Source organism: Alligator mississippiensis, chromosome 1, assembly GCF_030867095.1.
Source record: "Alligator mississippiensis isolate rAllMis1 chromosome 1, rAllMis1, whole genome shotgun sequence".
NCBI classification, from domain to species: domain Eukaryota; kingdom Metazoa; phylum Chordata; order Crocodylia; family Alligatoridae; genus Alligator; species Alligator mississippiensis.
This window is the reverse complement of record NC_081824.1, coordinates 98,965,173-98,972,558: the sequence shown is the minus strand read 5'-3', so window position 1 is coordinate 98,972,558 and position 7,386 is coordinate 98,965,173. Positions and strand designations below refer to the sequence as shown.

At 40.4% G+C, this 7,386-nt stretch overlaps 1 long non-coding RNA gene across 1 annotated transcript; it reads right to left on the bottom strand.

The window, feature by feature from the left end:
- Nucleotides 1-1,512: 1,512 nt before the first annotated feature.
- On the bottom strand, nt 1,513-2,126 carry LOC132249989 (uncharacterized). The gene is made up of 3 exons (XR_009461556.1): nt 1,952-2,126; nt 1,797-1,864; nt 1,513-1,652 (listed from the first exon to the last, which is right to left on the bottom strand). It is a non-coding gene; the product is annotated as an uncharacterized LOC132249989 (long non-coding RNA).
- Between the last annotated feature and the right edge of the window lie 5,260 nt (nt 2,127-7,386).

Sequence of the window (7,386 nt, the reverse complement as noted above, 5' to 3'; positions counted from 1 at the left end):
CAGTTTGACATCTCTGGCCCCTCTACGTTTTATAACAGCCAATAGACTGCCTGCAAAGCACAGGTTAGTATCATAGGTATTCAAGTCTATTAAATTCTTCCTCTTTTTAGTAATGATCTGGAAATAGGGGATAGAGCTTATAACTCTATGGCTCCCACCTCCCCGGCCTTTCACAACAATCACAACCAGCCGAAATGTTGAATCGAGCAATATTTCTCTCTGGCTTTGTAACAGCTTACTGAGCCACTCTAAAAACAGCAGGGGTCATCTTGTTTAAATTAATAGCTCGAGAGTATAAGCAGTTTGACAAACTATCTGCCTGAATACATAACTGTGCATAGTCATTGCCTGTGAATCTCTGGCAGAGTTCTGCTACAATTTCTTCCACCCCTTGGGTTATGGCTTCGTATGCCACGTGTAACAGCACATGCTCCAGATTCACAAAACGGAACTCCTCAGTGTACCTCATGCCTCCAAACCTGGCTACAGACCACTCTTGCCTTCTCACCCGCACCATATGTACATTCGGTAAAACATCCTCTGATGACTCAGGAGACCGGGGGGCGCTTAAGGGGTCCTCTAAACTGTCTTCTACAACAGATTCATTATTCCAACCCTCTGACCCCTCAGGTCTTGGTGATGGGGAAGGTCTGGGAACATTTGAGGGACCCTCTAAGGGGCTTCCTAAACCATAGTCACCATCTCCCCTCTCTGGCTCTGTGGGTCCTGGTGAAAGGTCCGATCTGGGTGTCTGGGGTACATTTGAGGGACCCTCTAAAGGGGTTCCTAAACCATGTTCTCCTTCCCCTCTCTCTGGTTCCGGGGGTTCTGGTGAAGGGTCAGGACTGATAGGAGGAGAAGTGTTTGAGGGATCCCTAGGGGATCTCTTTTTTTTTTTTTCCTCAAACGGTGTTTAGCCTTCCCCACGCTCTTCTTTAACCAGGCCCTTACTTTTTTCCCCGCAAGCCACTTGCTGGTTGGCCAACCATTTTTACCCCCACATTTACCATGACTCCCCCTCTTATGATACAGACTACTCCTGCTGTCCGAATTACACAGACTACCTCCTCTCTGAGTAAAATTTACTCTTTTGCGCTGGTAGTAATCATGATCTTTCAAAGCGCTCTGCACACTCTTTCTGAGATGTATACACCTGCATGTACCACTCCAAATCCCCCTCTTTTTTTCACAATAATCATGATCTTTCAAAGGGCTCTGCGCACTCTTTCTGAGATGTATACGCCTGTGTGTACCACTCCAAACCCCCTTCTTTTTTTCACAATAATCATGATCTTTCAAGACAGGGTGTTTATACCCACCTCGAAAACCCACCCTCTTTTTTTTTTTTTTTTCACAATATTTATGATCTTTCAAAAAAGGAGAAAGACTCTCCTCTTTTTGTAAATTGTGCAAGCAATCAGTCCTGGGTTTCTTATTCACAGGGTTCAGATCACCTGTTTTGGGGTTGTGAATTCTAGTCTTTTTGCATGTGAGTTTCTCAGAGGTATGTGGCTTGTTTTCCTCCAAGGAATCGTACCCTTCTGTTCTGTCCCGTCCGTCTTCTGATCCTTGGGTGTTATGATCTGCAGGCTGTGCTTTTAGAGGTCTCTGCCCAGGTCCCTGCTCTTCTTTGGGTGTGGTGCGTGTGATCACTTAGGAAATATAAAATTTATATCTCAGCATTGAGAATTCACTTTCCTCACACACTGTAAATTTAAAATTTGCTTAACCCCTACACACAGATTCTCCTCCCACAGAAAACACAAAGTTTCAGAAGCTGATTTCAGAAAAATTACCTTTTACTACTGGGTAAAAACATGACTGTATGTGCTTGTTCTGCTTTTCTATTTTAGAAGAAGAGGTTCTGTTTGAAAACAAACAGTTGTTATAACTTAGTGTGATTATAGCAACACTGCCACAAATAACCCAATCCTTTTAAAATAATTTTTACCTTATTGTGGTAAAATGGCCTGGGGCTTCCCCACCTGATAAGCTCTCTGTAATATAAATGAAATGATACAATAAGTAAGTCCTCTGTATTAAAAATTAAATAATAGATTAAGGAAAATAGTGCATGTATAAAGTAAAATATAACTGTATTAAAATAGTCAGCACTAAAAGACAACCCACCCCCTTTAGTCTTAAAAAATGTGGTGATCTGGACACACCGTCCTCTTTTTTATCTTTATAACACACACCCCCATCACCCCTATACCATAACACAATCTGTGAGAATATATCTTTTTAAATTCAGTCTTTATTTCCCTTAAAAACTTTTATAATATTTTATTAGTTTATTTTGTTAATCCTTCTTCTAAGAAGTGTTTCTTATCATATCCAGTGACCATTATGGATTGTCGACTGGAAAATAGTGTATGTATAAAGTAAAATATAACTGTATTAAAATAGTCAGCACTAAAAGACACCTCCACTCCCTTTTAGTCTTAAAACATGTGGCGATCTGGACACACCAGGCCGCTTGTTTTTTTATCTTTATGATACACACCCCAGCCACCCCTATACCATACACAATCTGTGAGAATATATATTTTTAAATTTAGTCTTTATTTCCCTTAAAAACTTTTATAATATTTATTAGTTTATTTTGTTAAACTTTCTTCTAAGAAGTGTTTCTTATATCCAGTGACCATTATGCCTTGTCGGCCTTATCTTTACAGCAGGCCTTTTGGTAAGAGATAACTTATGGTCATCTTTTTTTTTTTTTTTAAGGTCTGTTTTATCTTTATAACAAAACCCCCACCCCACCCCACCCATACCATACAAAAGCTGTGAGAATATATGTTTTTAAATTCAGTCTTTATTTCCATTAAAACTTTTACAATATTTTACTAGTTTATTTTGTTACCCCTTCTCCTAAGAAGGATTTTTATCATTTCTAATGACCATTAAGTCTCATTGTTTTATCTTTACAAAAAAACCCTATATGTATGTGATTAGATATCCAAGACACTAAAGCAAATGCTAAAATACATTAGATGTAGAAAACTGTTGTTGTGTTTTACAGCCTCACATTCCCCAGTCTCCCACCCAGAACAGCAACAGAGGTACGCCCCAAACTCGTTTTGCTAATCCCTTCTCTTAAGCAGGGTTTTATAATCTCTAGCACCAATTAAGCGTTCAATATGGGGTATGAGTGTTTCATCTTCCTCAGTGATCAAATCATGAAGGGCAGCCTTAGGATCTTCTGCAGAATACACAGTGTTTAGAAGCTGTCTAACCTGAATTAAGTGTTTCTCAGTAATTCTGAGACTGTTCCTGGCAAACCCTATGATTATAACAGCATTGAAAATGCTATCAAGACATATTTCCTGGCAAAGATCCTGAATTATTTTATTTATGTCTTCATCTAACCAAGTAATACATTCGTGGGCTTCTTGACCCCCTAAGTCAAATGTGCACCCCCAGCATAGGTCAAAAAGTCTCTGCCTCAAGCAGTATTTCATTATGCCATAAAAGGAAACGCGAACAAGAGACTTCATGAAAACTTTACGTTCACGTGATGTACGAGCTTGTGTAGATTCGATGCCGAGCTGACTTCTTAACTCTTCAGCCTCATCAGGTCTTTGTTCTCTGCAGAAGCATACACTTCCTTCTGGTGTACTGGTGAGGAGGTTTTCTGGTGTCATTAAAAAAGGCTTCATCTAGCTGCAAAGGAATTCAAATAAAGGACTAAGTTAGCTACTTCCAAACACACATGTGCCATGAAGTGAACCCCACCACTACCGTCACAACCCAAAGACCCCCACATTCATGCTCCAAGTCTCTTACCGGTCTCTCCTCTGCAGTGACCTCTACTTCACACGCAGGCTCAGGCACAAAGATACCATCTTCCAAAGTCTCAACGTCTGCTTCGAGGTCCTGGGTCTCCTCCAATTGCCTGTTCACAGGCTCTTCCCCAACAGGGTCAGGCATCTCAAAGAGTCTTTGGGCAAGGAGTTGGGTCTCCTCCTCAATACTATTTCTACGGTAACGCTTTCTATAAGGCCGTCTTGGTGGTGTAGTGAGTGGGCCTACAGGTGTTGTGAAAGAATCCATATATGCCCTTGCTTGCCTTAGCATGGTCTCAGATAAACAGAGGGGTCGTTTGGGAAAGCAGATAGACCTAGTGGGTTTGCCGCCTAAACCCCACCCCCCCACTGTACTCATTCCAATTGGTTCAGGATTGTTCTTGCGAGGTCTGAGGCCTCCGAAACCCCTGCCAATTGGTTGGGGGTGTTGGGGCGGGTTGTTAGAGGGGTCACATCACCACCCTACCACCCGGCGTAGGGGGGTTAGAGTGGTCAGGGACCTGATAGGCCATAACAGCACCATGTGATCTAGAGCGGATCTTGCAGCATGAGGGGTTGGGCTTTGAGGGTCTGCCTGGGTTGTCCTTCTGATGTCATGAACCATGTGGTGTTGGTGTCACACACCACGTGTTTGGGGTCAGGGGCAGAGTTGCTGATGTCACGCACCATGTGACCGGGGTCACAGGTGGAGTTGCTGATGTCACGCACCACGTGACCGGGGTCAGGGGTGGAGTTGCTGATGTCATGCACCACGTGACCGGGGTCAGGGGGTATGGCCGATGATGTCACACACCATAAAAGGGGAAAGGGGGTGGAGCGAAGGGGGCGTGACTTCCGGTCCCACCCACCTGTCACATTTGCATTGAAGGGCGGAGAGCCATATACTACTAGCCAGCTTCCTACACCACCCTAGCTTATAGAGGAGTAGGAACCCACTAGACTAGAAAACCACGTAGGCCAGAACCCACACCAGGCAAGTTGCCCACCAAAAAGGTTCAGATGAGAAGGATTTCTGCTTCCCTTGTGCTGGAATGCAGTGTGGAAGATAATTTGCTTGAATGATTTCCATCCTGAACTAATTTGGTGCAGTTATTCTGGCACTATAAAAGGGTAATTAATTTTTCCACAATTTGTTTAGCTCAGACATCCATATCAAACACTTGTAAATGAGGACAATTGGAGTATATAAGTACTATTTTAGTTTTATTCTCAACTTGTTCTGGTAAAAACCTGAAGTAATACTATCATTGAAGTCTTTAGGATTAGAGTGTTGAATGAGATCAGAATTGTACCTATCCAAGCCCACTCTTCTGAGCTCAGGCTCTTAAATAGAAGTTTTCTGCAGCTTATATGTAGTAGTCCTTATGTTATTGTTGCTAAGTCAGTCTTCATTACTGTCCACTACTACTTTCTCTTAAACATCTATAGCGGCAACATTCATTGGGGGAGGGCCCAGAATTTTAAACTGACCCCTAGATCTGAAGATCTGAAGCAGTTTACACTACTATACGACTTGCTGATTTATTTGGTATTACTTTTAGTAGGGATGACAATTACTATTAGAAATAAATAAATTGATACAGAAATTACTTAGATTAAAAAAAAAAAATCACCTAAGAAGTTTGAAATGAAAATAGGAGTTAGAACAAAAAATCTTTTTGACAAATGCTGCTGGACACTTGGGTACAATTTTACACTTTGGCAAGGAAAATGTTAAATGTTTCATATATCTGCTGGAGTGTTGTATGTGGCATGTTGCCATTGCAAAAACCAAACAGCATAGCAATAAAATATTTTTCCCTGTTGGAAGAGGAAGTAGGAGATTTGTTTATAAGAAGTAAATTGCATAAAAACATAGGGGAAATCCCAAGGGTCTGAACTGCATAACACACTGGGGAAAGCTGTGTATAATATACTTGTTTTATACAGCATTTACCCTGAGCTAACCAATACAAATGTAAATAAAGATTGCTTAAGCATGCTTTTTATAGTGGATTTTGTTTAGTTTCTCAAGATTGAAAAACAGGTCTCTTGTACTTTGGATCACTATAACTTAAATTGTATTGCTTTATTTTTCATGTTTTCTTTCATAATCTGCCTTAGAGATTTTTCTGCCTGGCAATATCCTATCTTCTACACTTTAAATGACATTAGACTGTATTTTGGCAATCTCAAAACTTTGATTATTATAAATTATGGTGTAATATAGTGATGCTCAACCTTATGGCCCCGTGGACTGGATGAGTGGTACAGGGCTGGTCAGTTGGTTGGATCCTGTGGATGGAGTAGGTTTGTGGGTGCTGTTCTGCTCACTGACCTGGTTCCATGCACTAGATCTGGCTGCACACTGGTCCAACGCCCCCTTCCTCCAAACACCAGATCTGGTGATCTTCTGCCCTGACCCCACCATGTACTGGTGATTTAGTGCAAATGGCCATGCTATCTACCCCTGCAGGTCTTCCCCTGCGTCCAAAATTTTACAGCAGAGCAATTATTGCTGCCACTACTCCCCTGCACCATATTTCCAGACCTGTGGGATTACAGGCCCATGGGATCCATAGGTTGGATGTGGCCCAAAGATTAAACACCTATGGTTTAATAGGTTGGGCAAAATCGCCTTTGGACATACTACATTTTGATCAAAATAAACCACTCAGAGTGATTTGTCAGAAATTAGTTTAGGGCAGATATGCTATGACTAATTTGGATTGGCAAAGTTTGATTTGGGCTAGAATGATGATAATTGTTTTGAGAGAATCTCTCATCTAATTGATGAGAGAATTTGCTTTTTCTGAAGTTTAGGGACATGGCATTGCCAAGGAGGTTAGGTACAGTGTTAAATTGCAACATCAGCTACACCCTTTAGCAAAGGGTTGTAAATAAGTAGCAGTTAGCCAGCAGTAGTTCCTCAAATAGAGCTGAAAGAGCTTCTCAGTCCCCAAATGTGTGCGTGTATGTGAGTGTAAACGTGAACACAACAATTTCCCTTTAGTGTTTCAAATTTGCTATTTTTCATGAAAGAATAAAGGGCATTTTCAAGGAGAGTCCAATTTTGATTCATCTTCAGAACAAAATGTTCTAATTGGTTTGAAATTACTTTTCATTTCAGAACTTCCTTTAACTTTATTTAAAAACAATAAAAAATGAAAATCTCATTATCAAATTGAAATGTTTCAGTTTTGATGACTTAAAATGATTTATTTTTGTTTCACAAAAAATTCTAAAAAATATTATTCATATTTTTTTTTCTTTCCCAATTGCCTGTGAGCTAAAAAACAAAGTTTTCACCCTGCTTGACCCCCAAATCATCTCCTCGTTAATGGGACAGGAATGAAATCTGGGTCTAAATCTTTAAGGTGATTCAATTTTATTGCTAGCATGATCCGTTTGCCTGGAAGTTTAGCACTTGTACACTTTTTTACAATGTGATATTTGATTAAATAATCCAGTTACTTGTCATGGGAAAATGTCTAAATTTTTGTATGAAGGACATATCATTAATGTCATGGATGTTTTCTGTGTATTGGCAAGATCTTATTATTTTTGTCTTGCCAAAAGAACCTATTAATGATTATAG